The following is a 24,227-nucleotide window of genomic DNA, read 5'->3' on the forward strand; positions in this document are numbered from 1 at the left end:
TAAATGTGTTTTGGTTTGAATCTTACTAATTGGTGTGTTGAGTTATTGATCAGTACTTGAACTTGAACCTTGTGGCGATATCATAAAGATACCTGGCGACTGTAGAGAAAAGGTTATAGAAACAGAGCAAATTCAGTAAAGACCCAACGGGCAACGAATTAAGCGCCAACCAAAGTTAGCAACAGTTCCAACATGCCGACTTCGCGGAGCCTGATAGTTGACCACCTGGACTCAATCGGAGGTGGACGGCCTGCCCGGCTCAGGAGATCCAACCGCTCTCAAATGATAACAGGAACAGGACCATGCAGAACCAAGGGTTGGAAGACCAACCCAACCCCAGACCACGGAGACTGGTATAAATGTGCTCCATTGAATTTGAGCTGCCCAGTCTCCAGACCGAGATTCCCGAAACATGACACCCAGTTCTCAAACTCGGCTGGGAACCTCTCTGCCACCTCACCGGAGAACCAGGCATGACCGTGCTTCTCATCGGTTTCCCTTCGTTCTCACCCGATTTCCTCAGGATGGAAGATAGGCCATTCAGCAGGAACTTAACCGTGCGGAGGTGGACCAGAGACAGTGTTTCCTCTGCAACCAGAACTTTCCCATGCGCCACCAGTCACTGTTCTTAAAATTAGACTTTAACGTTCTGCACCGCAGAGCCAAAACTATCAGCTGGATCACCTTCATCGCTAGCAGCCATCATCCATTAGTGTACACTGTACCGTCAGGGCAGGAAACCTCTTATAGGCAGCTGCACCATCAAGGACAAGGGGCAGCACGGTAGAATTGTGGATAGCACAATTGCTTCACAGCTCCAGGTTCCCAGGTTCGATTCCGGCTTGGGTCACTGTCTGTGCGGAGTCTGCACATCCTCCCCGTGTGTGCGTGGGTTTCCTCCGGGTGCTCCGGTTTCCTCCCACAGTCCAAAGATGTGCAGGTTAGGTGGATTGGCCATGCTAAATTGCCCTTAGTGTTGGGTGGGGTTACTGGGTTATGGGGCTAGGGTGGAGTTGTTGACCTTGGGTAGGGTGCTCTTTCCAAGAGCCGGTGCAGACTCGATGGGCCGAATAGCCTCCTTCTGCACTGTAAATTCTATGATAATGAATTCTATGATGATGATAATCACCCCAAATCACTGCAGTGTTCATGAATCAACAACGATTAAACCATACTGTCTCAACTCAAATGTGTCCATCCACTCACCCACCCACTCACCCACCCACTCACCCACCCATTCATCCATCTACTCACCCACCCATCCGCTCACTCACCCACCCATTCACTCACAACATCCACCCATCCACTCACACATCCACTCACTCACCCACTCACCCACACACTCACCCACCTATTCATCCATCTACTCACCCACCCATCCACTCACACACCCACCCATCCACTCACACATCCACTCACACATCCACTCACTCACCCACTCACCCACCCACTCACCCACCTATTCATCCATCTACTCACCCACCCATCCACTCACACACCCACCCATCCACTCACACATCCACTCACTCACCCACTCACCCACCCACTCACCCACCTATTCATCCATCTACTCACCCACCCATCCACTCACACATCCACTCATCCACTCACACACCCACCCATCCACTCACACACCCACCCATCCACTCACACACCCACCCATCCACTCACACACCCACCCATCCACTCACACACCCACCCTTCCACTCACACACCCACCCATCCACTCACACACCCACACATCCACTCACACACCCACCCATCCACTCACACACCCACTCATCCACTCACTCACCCACCCATCCACTCACATCTACTCACTCACCCACCCATCTGCCCACACATCCACTCACACACCCACCCATCCACTCACTCACCCACCCATCTGCCCACCCATCCACTCACACACCCACCCATCCACTCACTCACCCACCCATCCACTCACTCACCCACCCATCTGCCCACCCATCCACTCACACACCCACCCATCCACTCACACACCCACCCATCCACTCACTCACCCACCCATCCACTCACTCACCCACCCATCCACTCACAACACCCACCCATGCACTCACTCACCCACCCATCCACTCACTCACCCACCCATCTGCCCACCCATCCACTCACACACCCACCCATCCACTCACACACCCACCCATCCACTCACTCACCCACCCATCCACTCACACACCCACCCATCCACTCACTCACCCACCCATCCACTCACTCACCCACCCATCCACTCACTCACCCACCCATCCACTCACTCACCCACCCATCCACTCACACATCCACCCATCCACTCACACACCCACCCATCCACTCACACACCCACCCATCCACTCACACATCCACTCACACACCCACCCATCCACTCACACACCCACCCATCCACTCACTCACCCACCCATCCACTCACACATCCACTCACTCACCCACTCACCCACCCACTCACCCACCTATTCATCCATCTACTCACCCACCCATCCACTCACACACCCACCCATCCACTCACACATCCACTCACTCACCCACACATCCACTCACACACCCACCCATCCACTCACACACCCACCCATCCACTCACACACCCACCCATCCACTCACACACCCACCCATCCACTCACACACCCACCCATCCACTCACACACCCACCCATACACTCACACACCCACCCATCCACTCACACACCCACCCATCCACTCACACATCCACTCACACACCCACCCATCCACTCACACACCCACCCATCCACTCACTCACCCACCCACTCACCCACCTATTCATCCATCTACTCACCCACCCATCCACTCACACACCCACCCATCCACTCACACATCCACTCACTCACCCACACATCCACTCACACACCCACCCATCCACTCACACCTCCACTCACTCACCCACACATCCACTCACACACCCACCCATCCACTCACACACCCACCCATCCACTCACTCACCCACCCATCCACTCACACACCCACCCATCCACTCGCTCACCCACTCACCCACCCACTCACCCACCTATTCATCCATCTACTCACCCACCCATCCACTCACACACCCACCCATCTGCTCACACATCCACTCACACACCCACCCATCCACTCACACATCCACTCACTCACCCACCCATCCGCTCACACACCCACCCATCCACTCACACACCCACCCATCCACTCACACACCCACCCATCCACTCACTCACCCACCCATCACTCACACACCCACCCATCCACTCACACACCCACCCATCCACTCACTCACCCACCCATCCGCTCACACACCCACCCATCCACTCACACACCCACCCATCCCCTCACACACACACCCATCCACTCACACATCCACTCACTCACCCACTCACCCACCCACTCACCCACCTATTCATCCATCTACTCACCCACCCATCCACTCACACACCCACCCATCCACTCACTCACCCACACATCCACTCACTCACCCACTCACCCACCCACTCACCCACCTATTCATCCATCTACTCACCCACCCATCCACTCACACACCCACCCATCCACTCACTCACCCACCCATCCACTCACTCACCCACACATCCACTCACACACCCACCCATCCACTCACTCACCCACCCATCCACTCACACACCCACCCATCCACTCACACATCCACTCACTCACCCACACATCCACCCACTCACCCACGTATTCATCCATCTACTCACCCACCCATCCACTCACACACCCACCCATCCACTCACACACCCACCCATCCACTCACACACCCACCCATCCACTCACACATCCACTCACTCACCCACCCATCTGCTCACACATCCACTCACACACCCACCCATCCACTCACACATCCACTCACTCACCCACCCATCCGCTCACACACCCACCCATCCACTCACCCATCCACTCACTCACCCACCCATCCACTCACTCACCCACCCATCCACTCACTCACCCACCCATCCACTCACTCACCCACCCATCCACTCACACATCCACCCATCCACTCACACACCCACCCATCCACTCACACACCCACCCATCCACTCACACATCCACTCACACACCCACCCATCCACTCACACACCCACCCATCCACTCACTCACCCACCCATCCACTCACACATCCACTCACTCACCCACTCACCCACCCACTCACCCACCTATTCATCCATCTACTCACCCACCCATCCACTCACACACCCACCCATCCACTCACACATCCACTCACTCACCCACACATCCACTCACACACCCACCCATCCACTCACACACCCACCCATCCACTCACACACCCACCCATCCACTCACACACCCACCCATCCACTCACACACCCACCCATCCACTCACACACCCACCCATACACTCACACACCCACCCATCCACTCACACACCCACCCATCCACTCACACATCCACTCACACACCCACCCATCCACTCACACACCCACCCATCCACTCACTCACCCACCCATCCACTCACACATCCACTCACTCACCCACTCACCCACCCACTCACCCACCTATTCATCCATCTACTCACCCACCCATCCACTCACACACCCACCCATCCACTCACACATCCACTCACTCACCCACACATCCACTCACACACCCACCCATCCACTCACACCTCCACTCACTCACCCACACATCCACTCACACACCCACCCATCCACTCACACACCCACCCATCCACTCACTCACCCACCCATCCACTCACACACCCACCCATCCACTCGCTCACCCACTCACCCACCCACTCACCCACCTATTCATCCATCTACTCACCCACCCATCCACTCACACACCCACCCATCTGCTCACACATCCACTCACACACCCACCCATCCACTCACACATCCACTCACTCACCCACCCATCCGCTCACACACCCACCCATCCACTCACACACCCACCCATCCACTCACACACCCACCCATCCACTCACTCACCCACCCATCACTCACACACCCACCCATCCACTCACACACCCACCCATCCACTCACTCACCCACCCATCCGCTCACACACCCACCCATCCACTCACACACCCACCCATCCCCTCACACACACACCCATCCACTCACACATCCACTCACTCACCCACTCACCCACCCACTCACCCACCTATTCATCCATCTACTCACCCACCCATCCACTCACACACCCACCCATCCACTCACTCACCCACACATCCACTCACTCACCCACTCACCCACCCACTCACCCACCTATTCATCCATCTACTCACCCACCCATCCACTCACACACCCACCCATCCACTCACTCACCCACCCATCCACTCACTCACCCACACATCCACTCACACACCCACCCATCCACTCACTCACCCACCCATCCACTCACACACCCACCCATCCACTCACACATCCACTCACTCACCCACACATCCACCCACTCACCCACGTATTCATCCATCTACTCACCCACCCATCCACTCACACACCCACCCATCCACTCACACACCCACCCATCCACTCACACACCCACCCATCCACTCACACATCCACTCACTCACCCACCCATCTGCTCACACATCCACTCACACACCCACCCATCCACTCACACATCCACTCACTCACCCACCCATCCGCTCACACACCCACCCATCCACTCACCCATCCACTCACTCACCCACCCATCTGCTCACACATCCACTCACACACCCACCCATCCACTCACACATCCACTCACTCACCCACCCATCCGCTCACACACCCACCCATCCACTCACACACCCACCCATCCACTCACACACCCACCCATCCACTCACTCACCCACCCATCCCCTCACACACCCACCCATCCACTCACACATCCACTCACTCACCCACTCACCCACCCACTCACCCACCTATTCATCCATCTACTCACCCACCCATCCACTCACACACCCGCCCATCCACTCACACACCCACCCATCCACACACACATCCACTCACACACCCACCCATCCACTCACACACCCGCCCATCCACTCACACACCCACCCATCCACTCACACACCCACTCATTCACCCACCCATCTGCTCACACATCCACTCACACACCAGCCCATCCACTCACACACCCACCCATCCACTCACACACCCACCCATCCACACACACATCCACTCACACACCCACCCATCCACTCACACACCCACCCATCCACTCACACATCCACTCACACACCCACTCATTCACCCACCCATCTGCTCACTCACCCACCCATCCACTCACACACCCACCCATCCACTCACACACCCACTCATTCACCCACCCATCTGCTCACACATCCACTCACACACCCGCCCATCCACTCACACACCCACCCATCCACACACACATCCACTCACACACCCGCCCATCCACTCACACACCCACACATCCACTCACACACCCACCCATCCACTCACACACCCACCCATCCGCTCACACACCCACCCATCCACTCACACACCCACCCATCCACTCACTCACCCACCCATCCACTCACTCATCCACCCATCCACTCACACACCCACCCATCCACTCACACATCCACTCATCCACTCACTCACCCACCCATCCACTCACTCATCCACCCATCCACTCACTCACCCTCCCATCCACTCACACACCCACCCATCCACTCACTCATCCACCCATCCACTCACTCATCCACCCATCCACTCACACATCCACTCACTCACCCACCCATCTGCTCACACATCCACTCACACACCCACCCATCCACTCACACACCCACCCATCCACTCACACATCTACTCATTCACCCACCCATCTGCTCACACATCCACTCACACACCCACCCATCCACTCACACACCCACCCATCCACTCACTCACCCACCCATCCACTCACACACCCACCCATCCACTCACACATCTACTCACTCACCCACCCATCTGCTCACACATCCACTCACAACACCCACCCATCCACTCACACACCCACCCATCCACTCACTCACCCACCCATCCACTCACACACCCACCCATCCACTCACTCACCCACCCATCCACTCACACACCCACCCATCCACTCACTCACCCACCCATCCACTCACACATCCACTCACTCACCCACCCATCTGCTCACACATCCACTCACACACCCACCCATCCACTCACACACCCACCTATCCACTCACACACCCACCCATCCACTCACACACCCACCCATCCACTCACACACCCACCCATCCACTCACACACCCACCCATCCACTCACCATCCACGCATCTACTCACTCACCCACCCACCCACCCACCTACTCACTCATTCACCCACCCACCCACCTACTCATCCACCTACTCACCCACCCATCCACCCACTCACCCAATTACGCACCCAATTACGCACCCAATTACGCACCCACTCATGAACCACTCACCACCCACTCACTCCATCCACTCATCGCCAAGCCATCAGGCCAGTGCTTAGTGCTTGTCCTGGCTTCCATCTAGACATGCAATCCCCAGCTCCCCCCTTTCAGATGGAGGACCACAGACGTGTGTTCCTCCCCTTCATACATGACTGCACACGGAGACATTGTATATCAACCGGGCTGATGACAGCCAAGTGCAAGAACTCTCCACCAAGCATTGACAGCTTGCCTCCATTACCATTGACACGCTATAGGGAGCATAAAGCCTTGGTTTGTTGGAATGACTTTCGGCCTTATGCCTTGATAGCCATGACCATTTAGGGGGGAATTTGAATGTTTGGAGAGTGCACTCGGCTGCCACCCAGCAACCAAACCCCTAAGATGAATTCATCTCCATCTCCTCTTTACTGCCTCTGTCAGGAGCAGTAGGCCATCGCACCTAATCAATGCCAGCTCCAAATTATCTCGCAGGAATGTGACCCATTGGTCAGGGAGCAATCCTCCTTTAATGGGCATTTGTACCTCAGGAACAGGTGAGCCGGGTTCCCTATGCTTGAGCAACTAATGAATAGGTTACCCCTTTCCTCAGCCCCAAACCGGAGTAATTAAATCTTCACACTCGCTTTGAAACCCCTCCATATCGTTTTCTTCAACAGCTTTTGGGAATTGTGTCATTACATTTTAGACTTCAATATGGTTCCAATGCAATTTGTGAGTGCTTCCAGCACCTTCCAACCTCTTACTGCCACCCACCAAGTTCCTCCCATCTTCCTCCAAAGATAGCGTCTCCTAATTCCTCTCCCCGCTGTCCTCATTCAGCCTCCCTCCATTACACTTGACCCCATTATTATCTGTGTTGACATTCCTGTTCTCCCACTGAAATCTTCAAGTCCCTTGTGAACCTGACCCCTCCCACTCTCGAGGTCAGCTGCAGCCTCATTCACAGAGACCTCACCCAATTAAACCATCCACTACCACCTCTCCCCATTGGGATTTGAGCTTCCACTGCACTGGATCTAACTGTCCCCCCAAAATGTGACTGTTGCCTCCGAGTCCCAGTACCGTCCTTCCAACCTCCAGAAGCAAATGCGGCAAATCACAGACCATGCCTTTTTGACACAATTCTCTAAGACCATCACTGCCCAGAGAGGCCTTGCTGTGGCCAAGACTGGGACCAAGGCAGGCGTGATGCTTCTTCAATGCTGGTATCTGAGATGACTGCCTTGGAGCTGCTTGAGTTTGTGATGTACAGGATCCCGTATGGGTGGGTCCTGGCTGGTCTGCAGATTGACCTGCAATGGAAAGGAGATGCCATTTGTGCGGGGCGGGACAGGGGAACACTGATAGGAGCAATGTCACTCATATGAGGCTTGCGCCATGGCTGTATGTGTTGAGAGTTCTCACTTGTGTCTTTAAGGCCCAGACCTCACCCTCCACACAGAAGCAGTTTTGCTCTTCGCTGGCCAGCTCAATGGATCGTTCCATGGGGTAGGGTCTTGAGTTCCAGCATCCCTTTGTCCAGCTGTGCCCACAACACACACCTGTTGTGCTCGGGTTTGTCCTGCAATGAGACAGTTGGGAAGAGTGTAGGCGGAAATCGTGCCACATGAGATGGGGATTGCATAGGAGGTGAGTGGGAGCAGGCATTTGAAGGGCATCGGAGCTACTAGGGGATGATTGGGGGGGCCGGTGCATGACTGGTACTGTGACTTAGCGAGATGGGTGGGAGTGAGATTATCACGGAGGTGTGAGGTCTGTGTTAAGGGGTGCTGAGGGAGACATGAGAAGCTGGACTTACCCCAATTGCACGAAGTAGGTCATTCATAATCTTGCAACACTGCATCCCATCCTCTTTTGGAGTTAGTTTGCGCTGCCAATTGCAGTGATAGCCTCCCAGATGGGGTTGGTTACGTTGCTGAATGGATGTCTGCCCGTTGGAGGTTTTCTCCCTCTGCTCAACCCCATCGAGGAGTTTGTTGAGGGCTCCCTCTGCACGATGTGGTGCAGCCTTTCAGGTAGCCATTCCCCTGATTGGACTTGGGACTAGTGCTGAGGAGACATATAAAAGGAGCGCCTCACTGATTACAGAGAATGGACGTGATTTTCCCGGCCCGTTTGACGTGTGCACAAATCTCTTTATGGCTGCTAAATCTCGCAACAGGGCCATAATGGGATTTGCGCCGGGGAGATCTCGGTTTGAGATCTTTCCCTCCCCTCACCAGTGACGGGATCAGTCTGATTTCCATTATCACAAAGGTGGCACGGTGGCACAGTGGTTAGCACTGCCGCCTCACAGTGCCAGATACCTGGGTTCAATTCTGGCCTTGGTTGATTGTGCGGAGTCTGCACATTCTTTCCGTGTCTGCGTGTGTTTCCCACAGTCCAAAGATGTGCAGGTTAGGTGGATTGGTCAATGCCCCTTAGTGCCCAAAAGTTTAGGTAGGGTTTGGAGATAGGGCAGGGGCATTGGCCTAGGTAGGGTGCTCTTTCAAAGGGTGGGTGTAGACCTGATGGGCCAAATGTCCTCATTCTGCATTGTAAGGACTCTAAATGGATTTACCGTGTACCTTCAAGCCCCGTATATGCAACGCAGGTACTCACATCTCGGTGGGACTAAGTAGTAGGTCGGCTTCTGGGTCGCTCACCTCACAGCTGATGATCCACAGTAGGCAGAAGAAGGAACATCCCAGGGAACCAGCACTCAGAGGGATGCCAGAGCCCAGGATCTGCTGAGCCCCTGGCTGCTGACGTGCCCCTGGGTATGGACATCGCAGAGCTGACGGAACTACAAAGGCAGTGTCGTGAGAATAAGGAAGGGATGACAGCATCCATCCTTGGACTACCAAGCTGATTGGAGGAGTCCACTTGTCTTCTGTCTGAGGGGATGGTACCGTCACTCCAATGCAACGAGGCCAACACTGCGAAGGTGTCCGCAGTGGACACGTTGGCCCGAGATATGCACTCCTAGGCGGGTGGGGGATGTCCACTCCATGATTCAGCTCATGACCTACATGGTTGAGGACATGGGTTCCATGGTTCAGGGCTTCAACGGTATGGTACAAGCACTGGTGGGAATCCACACGTGTCAGTGCCAGAGGATGGTGGGGCTTGTGGATCTCACTTCAGCAGCCCCTCTAGTCCATGGAGCAGTACATGGACCCCGGGAACCCAAGGGAAGAGGATGTGCAGGAGCACAGCCCAGGATCATCCAACCTGGAGATCCTGGGGGTGTCCAACCCATCTTAAATCCCTATCCCTGTGAGCGACATACCACTCGGCCCGCACACTGAAGAGAACAACACTGCAACGACCGTACTGTTCGAGAGTACGCCTGGACACTTAAGGTCCAGCCCATCCAGGTGACCCTCGCCAAGGTCATATCAGGCAAAAGGGCGTGGAAGTTGTCATAATATCCACGCATGTATATAATGAGGTGCAGACAGGTAGTGATTGACACACAGGATGACCAGTAAGCACACAGCACAGTGCAGCCAATCACCAGACAGGACACCACCACTATAAAGCCAGAGGGCACTAGGTTTCCTCTCTCTGGACCCAGCCACTGAGACAGTCAGAGTCCACGAGCTAGCACAGTGCAAACACCATGCGGTAGCTAGTAAGTCTGGTCAGGCTAGTGCAAGGTCTCCAGTCAGTTCAGTATAGTGTCGACCCACAGTTAAACATGTATGTTAGTTCTATCATTCAGTAAAACCATGTTGGATCTTCTACAGTGTTAGACGTCTGTTTCTCGCATCGCTCCATCAAGTGCAGTCCACACCGAACTGACCTGCCTAACACATCAGAAGTCAGCAAGCTGCCTCAACCTCAGCTATGAATCCTGGCAATACACCTAGACATAGCCGGATGATGAATAAGAGTAAGGAACTATAGAGACCTCATGGGCACGGTAAACCTAGGCACGGGTAGAGATAAGTCACCCTTGTGCACTTGTATTAAAAATCACTTTGATACATAGAAGCTAGGAGCTGGAGGAGGCCTTATGGCCCTTCGAGCCTGCTCCGCCATTAATCACGATCATGGCTGATCATTCACGATCATGGCTGATCACCCATACAGATCCTCCACACTGTCATGTCATGGTACCATGCTCGGCAAACCCCATCTATACTCAGTGCTTCATCCCTGTGCAGTGTGAGAATAGCACTGCTTTATCACCCTCGCCTCCCACACCGACGATGCAATGAAGTCACTCCTGTCGTGGGCCCACCCACCTGTTGTGGGCCTCCCACCCTACCCTCCCAATCCCCGATCTATGGTTCAACCCCCATACCCCGCTCACCCTCACAGTAATGCTCAGTCCTCTCATGATGCCATCATTCTCTTCTTATGAAGATACCAAGGGTTGAAAAAGTATAGAGGGTTTGTCCACCTCCTCTGTGGATGGAGAAAAACAAGGGGACCCCTGACCTCAGAGGAGGCAGCAGTAGCAGATATGTGTCATTCAGCCCCTGGGCCCCTCGATCAGCCTGCTAAATGGCAGGTTGCGTCATCCCTCCATCAGTTAGGAGTCCAACATTTCATGGGCCTACGACAGGTGTGACTTCATTGCATCGTCAGTGTGGGAGGCAAGGATGATATACCAGTGCTATTCTCACACTGCACAGGGATGGAGCATTATAGAGGATAAGAGGAGCATCTCTCTGTCCATCATCATTCCCCTTCAGCGTCGGGCCAATTGCTTTAATGTCCTGCCTATGAATATAGCCACTACAGTAGTGAGACAATGTCAGATTCCATGGTGGGAGATTTCTTCACAACCTCGCCCCAGTTGTCACCAAACAGAGAGTCAATGAGGGAGTCCCTAGCTCTGCACCCCATGTGGGCCCTGACCATTACCCAAGATCATTCCTCCTCCTTTCCCACGGGTTACCCGTCCTCAACATCCTTTGCTTTCAAGGAGACGTGACGCTCCTCCATCTCCTCCTGGTCCAGCACTGTAGTGTCAGGCTGTGCAGAGCGCAGCAGACCACAATGATACAGAACACCTTCTGGGGGTCCAGGCACCGGAATCACATCTTGAGCAGGCCAAATGCCTGCTTCACCAGTGCACACCATGACGTATGAGCCTCATTACAATGTGCCTCAGCAAGTGTTTGTGGCCTCCACACTGGTGTCATCAGCCACCTCCTGATTGGGGACCCTTTGTCCCCGAGGAACCATTCCTTCAGCCGATGCTTCTCCTCATAAGCCGAAAGCCACCCCCACTGCCTGAGTTATCTATATTTAAATATCAATAAATAATTCTCCTATCAAGTATAATGTTTAACATGAGTACAACCTGGTTGGTTCTGTTTCTCTTTATTAAAATTATTTTTAAAGTATCAGTGCCGAGAAATTGAACACATTTATTTATCTGAGCATCAGTTTTTGAGCACTCCCTAATTAGGCTCAATTACACCCCATATGTTCCATATGTTATGCTAAATATCCTTGTGCCCTCTCAGTGTGAAAATGGCCTGAGTGCTGGACAAAATTAATTTATGGTCGTGAAATCAATCCAGCAAGCAATAAGTGGGTGAAAAAGAGAGAGAAATTAATATATTTTCACAGTAACTTTGTTGAAGCCTACTTGTGACAATAAGTGATTATTATTATTATTATAATAAGGGGTGACATTAGCTCAAATGTTCCTAGAGTTATAGGTATCCATTATCTCTGGTGTGTCTGGAATTTCATTATTTTCTACATCAGTGTAATTGCTATTCCAAGTGCTGATTTCTTAAAAGCATTATTGAAATATGCATTATCCTATCTGAGTTTTGCATACCGTTATATTTTAAAGAGGCATGGTGGCACAGTGGTTAGCACTTCCATCACACAGCAGCAGGAACACGGATTCAATTCTGGCCTTGTCTGTGTGGAGTTTGCATGTTCTCCTTCGTGTCTGCGTGGGTTTCTTCCAGGTGCTCCGGTTTCCTCCCAAGGTCCAAAGGTTTGCAAGCTAGGTGGATTGGCCATGCTAAAAATGTCCCCCTAGTGTCCAAAGGCTAGGTGGAGTTATACCATTTGCCTTCTTTACCACCTGCTGCATCTCCATGCTTACCTTTAGCAACTGGCGAACAGGGACACCCAGGTCTCGTTGCACATTTCCCGTTCCTAATTTATGGCCATTCAGGTAATAAACTGCCTTCCTGTTTTTGCTACCAAAGTGGATAACCTCATACTTATCCACATTATACAGCATCTGCAATTCCCTTGCCCACCCACTCAACTTGTCCAAATCGCACTGAAGGATCTCTGCATCCTCCTTACAGCTCAGCCTCTTTCCCCTCCACCTCTCCCTAGCTTTGTGCCATCTGTACATTTGTACATTTGGAGATATTACATTTTGTTCTCTCGTCTGAATCATTAATATATATTGTGAACAGCTACAGTCCTAGCACCGATCCCTGCGGTATCCCACTAGTCACTGCCTGCTATTTGGAAAAAGAGGAAAAAGACCCGTTTTTTCCTACTCTTTGTTTCCTGTCTGCCAGCCAGTTTTCTATCCATCTCAATACACTAGCCCCAATCCCATGTCTGTGGGACTTTGTCGAAAACCTACTGAGTCCAAATAAACCCATGCTCCCCCTCATCAACTCTATCAGTTACATCCTCAAAGAATTCCAGTAGATTTGTCAAGCATGATTTCCCTTTGATAAATCCATGCTGACTGTCTGATCCTGCCACTGGTTTCCAAATGCTCTGCTATAAAATCCTTGATAATGGATTCACAGAAGAACACTTAGAGTACAATATTTCAGAACATAGGGCAGCACGATAGCATAGTGGTTAGCACAGTTGCTTTGCAGCTCCAGGGTCCCAGGTTCAATTCCCGGCTTGGGTCACTGTCTATGCGGAGCCTGCACGTTCTCCCCGTGTCTGCGTGAGTTTCCTCCGTGTAGCGCACAAAGACTCCGAGAGACGAATAGAGTGAAGTCGATGAGGCTTTATTAAGCGTGTCTGTTCCCCCGCAGCTCGATAGTAGACTGGCCTGCGGGGGAGGACTCCGGCTTCTTATACTCTGCCTTCAGGGCGGAGCTAGAGGTCAACGGCCAACCAGGACCCGGGATCTGTCAGCCAATGACATTAGGGCTTCCAGTCCCACATGACCCCTAATACATACTACCACATTCACCCCTTGTCAAAAATGAACCCGGCGGGGTGATGCTTCGCATGGTGGTAAGGGTTTACAGGGCTGGTCCTGGGAGGAAAACATTCATATGGCAATACAGTATGTACAATTTAGTCCTGTTTCAACTATTTACAGAAGGTATCAGGAGAAAAACAAAATGTTCTTGTGAAAAGTCCATATATTGATTTAGATCGACGCCACGAGTCGGTCGGGCGGTCTGGTCGTCCGTGTCGATCGCCTCGGCCCCGGTGGTGGTGGTGGTGCTTGTTCCGGTGTTGTCGTCTCTGGGAGCCTTACGGTTTCAGCTTGGGCTTTATTCTTGGTCGGGCCTGAGGGGAGGGGAACCGATCCTCCTGGGAAGGGGGCGGTCGCGGGGTGCGGCGGTGGCAGGAAGGGGGGGGGGTTGGGTGAATGGTGTCGGGGGGGGGGGGTGTGTGTTGCCGGCGGGCGCCAGATCCCGCAGGGAGACCGTGTCCTGTCGGCCGTCGGGGTACTCCACATAAGCGTACTGCGGGTTCGCGTGGAGGAGGTGAACCCTTTCGACCAACGGGTCCGCCTTGTGTGCCCGCACATGCTTTCGGAGCAAGATGGGTCCTGGGGCCGCCAGCCAGGTCGGCAGCGACGTTCCAGAGGAGGACTTCCTAGGGAAGACAAGGAGACGCTCATGAGGCGTTTGATTAGTGCTCGTACACAATAGCGACCGGATGGAGTGGAGAGCGTCCGGGAGGACCTCCTGCCACCGTGAAACTGGGAGGTCCCTGGACGGTAGGGCCAGTAGGACGGTCTTCCAGACCGTGCCGTTCTCCCTCTCTACTTGCCCGTTCCCCCGGGGGTTGTAGCTGGTTGTCCTGCTTGAGGCTATGCCCTTGCTGAGCAGGAACTGGCGCAGCTCGTCACTCATGAAAGAGGACCCCCTGTCGCTGTGGACGTATGCGGGGCAACCGAACAGTGTGAAGATGGTGTTCAGGGCTTTAATGACTGTGGCCGCGGTCATGTCAGAGCAGGGGATGGCGAATGGGAAGCGGGAGTACTCGTCCACCACATTAAGGAAGTATGTGTTGCGGTCGGTGGAGGGGAGGGGCCCTTTGAAATCCAGACTAAGGCGTTCAAAGGGGCGGGAAGCCTTAATCAGGTGCGCACCATCCGGCCTGAAAAAATGCGGTTTGCATTCTGTGCAGATGTGGCAGTTCCTTGTGACTGTACGGACCTCCTCTAAAGAGTATGGGAGGTTGCGGGACTTGATAAAGTGGAAAAACCGTGTGCCCCCCGGGTGGCAGATTTCCTCGTGGAGGGTTTGGAGGTGGTTAATTTGTGCGTTGGCACATGTGCCGCGGGATAGGGCATCGGACGGCTCGTTCAGCTTTCCGGGACGATACAAGATCTCGTAGTTGAAGGTAGAGAGCTCGATCCTCCAGCTTAGGATCTTGTCGTTTTTGATTTTGCCCCGCAGTGCATTATCGAACATGAAGGCTACCGACCGTTGGTCGGTGAGGAGAGTGAATCTCCTGCCGGCCAGGTAATGCCTCCAATGTCGCACAGCTTCCACTATGGCTTGGGCTTCCTTTTCCACTGAGGAGTGGCGGATTTCTGAAGCGTGGAGGGTTCGGGAGAAAAAGGCCACGGGTCTGCCCGCTTGGTTAAGGGTGGCCGCTAGAGCTACGTCAGAGGCGTCGCTCTCGACCTGGAAGGGGAGGGACTCGTCGATGGCGCGCATCGTGGCCTTTGCGATATCCGCTTTGATGCGGCTGAAGGCCTGGCAAGCCTCTGTCGACAGAGGGAAGGTCGTGGTCTGTATGAGGGGGCGGGCCTTGTCTGCGTACTGGGGGACCCACTGGGCGTAGTATGAAAAAAACCCCAGGTAGTGTTTCAGGGCTTTTGAGCAGTGCGGGAGGGGAAATTCCATGACGGCGCGCATACGTTCGGGGTCGGGGCCTATTATCCCATTGCGCACTACGTAGCCCAGGATGGCTAGCCGGTTGGTGCTAAAAACGCATTTGTCCTCGTTGTACGTGAGGTTCAAGGCTTTGGCGGTCTGGAGGAATTTTTGAAGGTTGGCGTCGTGGTCCTGCTGGTCGTGGCCGCAGATGGTTACATTGTCGAGATACGGGAACGTGGCCCGCAACCCATGTTGATCAACCATTCGGTCCATCTCCCGTTGGAAGACCGAGACCCCGTTTGTGACGCCAAATTGGACCCTTAGGAAATGGTATAATCGCCCGTCCGCCTCGAAGGCTGTGTACTTGCGGTCACTTGGGCGGATGGGGAGCTGATGGTAGGCGGACTTGAGGTCCACGGTGGAGAAGACTTTATATTGGGCAATCCGATTGACCATGTTGGATATGCGGGGGAGAGGGTACGCGTCTAGTTGTGTATACCTGTTGATGGTCTGGCTATAGTCTATGACCATCCTTTGTTTCTCCCCTGTCTTCACTACTACCACCTGTGCTCTCCAGGGACTATTGCTGGCCTGGATTATGCGCTCCTTTAGTAGCCGCTGGACTTCGGACCGAATGAAGGTCCGGTCCTGGGCGCTGTACCGTCTGCTCCTAGTGGCGACGGGTTTGCAATCCGGGGTGAGGTTCGCAAACAAGGACGGGGGTTGCACCTTGAGGGTTGCGAGGCCGCAGATAGTGAGTGGGGGTATTGGGCCGCCGAATTTGAAGGTAAGGCTCTGTAGATTGCACTGGAAATCTAATCACAGTAATGTAGGGGCGCAGAGTTGGGGAAGGACGTGTAGTTTGTAGTTTTTGAACTCCCTCCCCTGCACCGTTAGGGTAACTATGTAGAAACCTTTGATCTGTACGGAGTGGGATCCTGCAGCTAGGGAAATCTTTTGTACGCTGGGATAGGTGGTCAAGGAACAGCGTCTTACCGTGTCGGGGTGGATAAAGCTCTCCGTGCTCCCGGAGTCGACTGGGCATGGTGTCTCGTGCCCGTTTATTAGCACCGTTGTCGTCGTCGTCTGGAGTGTCCGGGGCCGAGCTTGGTCGAGCGTTATTGAAGCGAGACGTGGTTGTAGTAGTGGAGCGTCTTCCTCGAACCCCGTGGAGCCGTCGACACTGGGGTCGGTTGTTGCCGTCCAAGATGGCGTCGGGGATGAACAAAATGGCTGCCCCCATACATCGCACATGGCTGGGGGGTCACAAGATGGCGGCGGGGGTGGACAAAATGGCCACCCCCATGCGTCGTACAGGTCTGGGGTGGTCCAAGATGGCGGCGCCCTTCCTCCCCTCGTGGTGGCCGGGACCCAAAATGGCGGCGTCTGCGGGTCGCGCATGGGGCGCTGGGGGGGTTGGGGAGCGTTAGGAACGCGCGGGGCTCCCTCATCTCTGGGGACAGCGGTGGTCGGGACCCAAATTGGTAGCGCCGGCGGGTCATACATGGGGCGCAGGGGGGGGGGGTTGGGGAGCGTAAGCGGCGTGCAGGGCTCCCTGTTCTCCCGGGACCGCGGTGATCGGGACCCAGAGTGGCTGCGCCTGCGGGTCGTACATGGGGCGCGGGGGGGGTTGGGGAGCGTAAGCGGCGTGCAGGGCTCCCTGTTCTCCCGGGACAGCGGCGACCTCGCGGGTCCGGCACACAACCGCGAAATGGCCCTTTTTCCCACAGCTCTTGCAGATTGCTGCGCGGGCCGGGCAGCGCTGCCGGGGGTGTTTTGCCTGGCCGCAGAAATAGCAGCGGGCGCCTCCGGTGCGACTTGGCGTTTGGACCGCGCAAGCCTGTGGGGTGTCCGGGGGGGGTGGGTTTGTCGCGACAGGTACGTACGGAGCCCAATGGGCTGCCGCGCGGTCGGGGCCGTAGGCACGGGTATTACACGCGGCCACGTCTAGGGAGGCTGCTAGGGCCCGGGCCTCTGAGAGTCCTAGCGACTCTTTTTCTAGAAGTCTTTGGCGGATTTGGGAGGAGTTCATACCTGCCACAAAAGCATCGCGCATTAACATGTCCGTGTGTTCATTTGCGTTCACCGAAGGGCAGCTGCAGGCGTAGAATTCGTCAATCGATTATCCGGGACTTTGCCGTCTCGTCGCGAGCTGGTCGCGAGCGTAGATTTGGTTAACTGGGCGGACATAGAGACTTTTCAGTGCTGCGAACGCCGTCTGGAAATCCTCCGCGTCTTCGATGAGGGAGAAAATCTCCGTGCTTAACCTCGAGTGCAGGACCTGTAGTTTTTGGTCTTCTGTGACCCGGCCGGTGGCCGTTCTGAGGTAGGCCTCGAAACAAGTCTGCCAGTGCTTGAAGGCTGCTGCCGCGTTCACTGCGTGGGGGCTGATCCTCAGGCATTCCGGGATGATCCTGAGCTCCATAGTCCTTTTTAGGCACGCTTAATAAATTGTAGCGCACAAAGACTCCGAGAGACGAATAGAGTGAAGTCGATGAGGCTTTATTAAGCGTGTCTGTTCCCCCGCAGCTCGATAGTAGACTGGCCTGCGGGGGAGGACTCCGGCTTCTTATACTCCGCCTTCAGGGCGGAGCTAGAGGTCAACGGCCAACCAGGACCCGGGATCTGTCAGCCAATGACATTAGGGCTTCCAGTCCCACATGACCCCTAATACATACTACCACACTCCGGGTGCTCCAGTCTCCTCCCACAGTCCAAAGATGTGCAGGTTAGGTGGATTGGCCATGCTAAATTGCCTTTAGTGTCCAAAAAGGTTAGGTGGGGTTACTGGGTTACGGGGATAAAGAGGGATAGGGTGGAGGCGTGGGGCTTAAGTAGGGTGCTCTTTCCAAGGGCCGGTGAAGATTCAATGGGTTGAATGGCCCCCTTCTGCACTATAAATTCTATGATTCTAAGGAAATGTAGCAATGTAAATTGAAGTTTAAAAACATTTAAATAGTTAAAATAACCAACAAAGCTAACTCTCAAAAGAGAACTTCTCAGTGACCAGAGCCCGGTGTGCAATAAAACTCTTTCAGTTTGATGTCAATGAGACATTAGTACTGCAGTTTATACTCTGGGTGCTCTCTTGGCTATGTGTTGTGCAATGGTTGTGACATTAATGGCAATTGACCTGTGAGAGAAACGCCTTCTGCTTTGTACTGACTGTTGAAAGAAGACTGTAATTTTTGTGCATTTTACCATGCCAGGTAGAATGGCAAGGCTAGAAATAACTTTAGAGCGTCACCAACAAAATCTATATGTTTGCTTGCGACATGCAACTCTCCCAATTAAATCTGTTCTTATTGGAATTTCAATAAGGTCTCAAGAATCAGCTTTGGTTCCACATACTGTTATGTTGCTTGGCAGAACTGGAACAATGAGCCACGTTACCTTATAACTTGCCTCTGCTGTGCTCCACAGCTCTTAAAATAGCTGTACATTAGACAAATAAGAAGGGATAAAACATATTGATGTGAGCAATATTAAGAACTGAACAGTTTTGTACAAAAGTAACTTCCCGTATAGCAATCATGCTGTATTGTGTTTATAATCAGATATCTGTACTGCTTCCATTTAGTTCAGCAAGGAGGATACTGATGTTTTAAATACTGCTGGTGTTAGTTGCAAACTCATTTCAATTTGAATTGGTGTCTGTTGTGTAGGCTTTCTGGGTCAAGGACAGAAAATTCACATTTTAATAATTCAAAATTATTGAGTGGTTGTGGTCTGTCCGTTCTGATTAAGTTTACATTTTAAGCACAAATAGATGCGCCCTTCGGTGGATCACAAATGAGAAATGTCTAATCCACCAAAGATAAGGCCAGCCACTGTCTGTGGTGCCCTGCAAAGTTTGCACCAGCACTGACAGACCATAACCACAGCAAGCGTCCTCAGGCACTGACCAACTCCTGGTTTGGAAACTCTGCTTGAGTCTGACAATTCTCACATTTGGCTTTTGAATATTAGATGATAAGTGGCTAATTGGAAAGATGAAAGCTTGAGAAGGTGCAGAATACAAACCAATTATTACCATAGAACAGATTGGACAAATTTTATCAAAATTCAGCGGAACCTATCTGATCCCCTCAGAAAATGGGAGCGGTCATTCTAAAAATAACAGCCTTACATCTTGTGTTACCCATCCCCTTTGTGTGAGTTACGATATGGGAAGCGGAATTTTGGATGAGTTTGTGGAGGTGGAAGATGGTGTTGAATAATCCCTTTGAATAAATTCATATGAATTGAAATGTTTGCTAATCCATTTCATGTACAAAATATTAATTTTAAGCATCCCAATCATAGAGAATACTTTACGTTAGCCCGGCATCCAGAACTTATCATGTGGAAATTAAATGAGAAATGCAATTACGGCTTCCTCAACCTTGTTTTCTCAAGTGTCCAACACTGTATTATTTCTATAATAACTTTGGCTCACCCGCTAGTTATGAAACAGCTAATGTTTATTTACAACATACTATCTTACCGAGCCTTGCAGCTTCATTGGCTGACAGTCTGAATCCTGAATTGATCAGAGGCAAAAGCCTGTGTGAACCACCACCCAGTTCCCTGATTGGATCGGCCGAGCGCCCCTTAAAGGGACTAGACACCACATACCTCCCCCTCTTAAGTCCTTTTATACAATGATAACCGTTAAACTATACAGTCCCCAATAAATGTAGCATTTAACCCGACTCGGTAAAGCGACGAGACCGATAAATCTTGCAAGAGGCCTCTTGAGAGATTTGCAATGCTCGGCATGCCTCACGAGACCTCACGTGACATTGCAATCTGGATCTTGCCCTCTCTGGGAAACATCCAGGTTTACATGGCTCACTTAAATATGTCGGCATGTGATTCTCCCGAAGACTGGTAATGAACGCCCGTGCCTGGGGGACCTTACAATGGCGCTGTTTAGCACTGTTCCACGGAAACGTGGACCAGGCGTAACGGCACCTAGCGGTTTCCCAGGCCGTCAGGGGGCGGTACCCTGGCACTCCCGCTGAGACCCTGGCGCCTTGGTACTGCCAGCCTGACACCTTTGCACTGCCACCTGGGCATGCTGACATTGACACCTGGGCACCCTGACAATGCCACATTGGCACTGTCTGGGTGGCACTGCTAGGCTAGCGGGTCACTGCCTGGATGCCAGGTTGGAAGTGTGGTAAGTGCGGCTTCGGCGGGGCGTTTCCGACTGAGGCCAAAAAACAACAGAATCCTCTGATAGCGCTGTACCTTGCTACATGCACCCAAAATGGGACTCTGTTTCTCTGGCGCTAAATCGCACCCTTAGTTTCTCTGCTGGTTTCTGCTTTCTGCAGAGCAGCGTAACTCCATCGAGTTGGGTGCTTCTGCTGGGGAACCTACTGCAGAAACTGCTGCACGTGGGGTCTCCTCAGGTATTGGCAACACGGCCTTATTCTTTTCTGTGGTGATGGCAGGCTGTCCCATCACAGGTTGATTTAGTACTTCACTATTCAGACAACTAACAACATTTTATGCTGGCAATATGGTTTCAAGCTGTAGCACTGGCTGCTGGGACAATTCTTGTTCACTAAGTGGTCACATGTTTCCTGACAATTCGATCTTGTACACTCACTTTGTGAGACAGCGGTGCTGTCTTGGCTACAACAGCTCCTGGGTATTAGGTTGGTCGGCTAATGAAATTTCTGACACACACTTGTTCATCTTTGCAAACAACCTTGCTGCTTTGCCTGAATCATGATTTTTGTTCTGATTATTCTGACCTCTACCCTGTCCAGAAAATTCAGAAGCACCAGGCTTAGTCTGGTCCTAAGATGCCAGTCCACCAATAATTCTACAGCCGACACTCCTGCCTTAAAATGCAACGTTGTCCGGTATACAAGAAGAAATTGTAGTAATAATCAGGGCCTAATTTTAAGGCCGATTCAGTTGGATATCTTAAATTAAAGATTTGAGCACTTTAAAAACCACAGTCTGCAGAAGCCACCATGACCCTGCTAGAAAACTCCGACATCCCCTTTAATCTATATCCCCAATTAGAACACGGACCCGAAGCATGACGGTGCCCGGCCTCACCGATTTGGGTGTGTAACACCAAATGGGATAGTGTAGGGAGACCCCTAGTACAGGGAGAGGTTGGAGGCAGCCTCGCTGAATTATCCCGCACTACTCTAAACACATCCCGAGACCTCAACCTATTAAACGATTTTACAGGTCACCTACAGGAAGGTGCGGAAACTGATAAACATACCCGCACCTCCACCTTCCTGCCAGACAACATAACATATAAGGGGAAGCCTCACGAATGCCTGATTCCCACAGGAATGACCCTTTCTGCCTAAACAAATGGGGGGAGAAAGCAGGGGAGCCAGAATCTTCGAGCCCCCGGAACTACTTAACCCACACCCTGTACTCCTGGAATTGAAGCACTACCCTATACCTCCAGAATTGATTCCGGCCCGCCCGGTCCCAGCTCCGATTCACCGGATGTCAGTAAGAAGGCCTCGTCTGAGGGGACATCAACCAAAAGTATTCCGGGGAATCAGAAAACGTCCACCCGCTATGGCGTCCCTGGTACAGAGACCTTCAGAACCGCTGACCCAGCGCTCACTACCAGAGGAGGTAACGCAGCGGGTACCCAGCAGCCAAAGCCCGCCCACATCGGTTCCCTCCGCTGAGGAAGAAATGGGACATCACGGTCCAAATTGTAAATAGCTTTATCCGTCCACTCCGTGCATCACCCAATGGGAAAGAACTTTTATCCGCCCACATTGTATTGTTTCGATGATCTCCCGACACATCGCAGTTTGAATGTGGGATGAAGAATGTAATGGTACCGACCAACCCTTCGTATGACACTATTGGGCCTTTATTATTATTAATTTACTTATTTCTTTGAGTTAAATAAAAAGAAAACAAAAGGGTCATACGACATTCTAGTAAAGAAAAGGGAATCAGATATTAATTAGAATTAACAAGTGCTACCTTGATCTCCCAGAACCGCATTCTGTCACACCTGGTCGTTACAGGACTCCTACTTATGGCAGTGTATCCCACCGTCCGAATCCGCCCAATGGATGAAGTAATTTCTATAACACCTGGTCTCGGAAAGGACCATCAGAGGTCGGGAAAGACTCAACAATCAAGAACCTTGATACTCCCTTGTCTATATTTTACAATATGTTGTTTTGTACTATAAACCTTGATGTATTGCTTCTTCATTGTTTTTGAAAATTATTTTACTTCAGTTAAATTTGTTGTTATTATGTGGGTTAGGGATGATATTGTAAGCCCGGATTCAGAGTACTTGTTCGTTGACGTGGTTTGGTAAGGATTGTGTGATCTGGTTCGCTGACACTCACTGGATCAAGAGAAGGAAATGTGGTAATAATTAGGGCCTAGTATTAATGTTGATTAAATTGGATATCTTAAATTAAAGAATTGAGCACTTTAAAAACCACAGTCTGCAGAAGCCTGCAGAATCCGAATATACAGAACTCAAGACAAGCTGCCGGGGTCTGTCTGAAGCAGCCCCTGAATAACCTATCAAGTAATTATCATTGCTACTTGAGATTCACTGGCCTATTGTCCACAGTTCCTGATATCCCATCAACTGATAGTCGCTCCTATTTAAGATGCATTGGCCTATTGTTCACAGTTCCTATAACCCATCAAGCGATCATCGCTCCTCCCAAGTAAGGCTCAGGTGTCCTGTCAACAGGTCATCAACCAGACCATTGGCCGCTGAGACCCTGCCTCCTGAGACTCCATTGGCCGAAGGCCAAGGGCAGGTGGAGAAAGGAGGTGGGTGGCGACAGGGGGATTAAAAGATAGG

Source organism: Scyliorhinus torazame, chromosome 2 (genome assembly GCF_047496885.1).
Source record: "Scyliorhinus torazame isolate Kashiwa2021f chromosome 2, sScyTor2.1, whole genome shotgun sequence".
Lineage (NCBI taxonomy): Eukaryota > Metazoa > Chordata > Chondrichthyes > Carcharhiniformes > Scyliorhinidae > Scyliorhinus > Scyliorhinus torazame.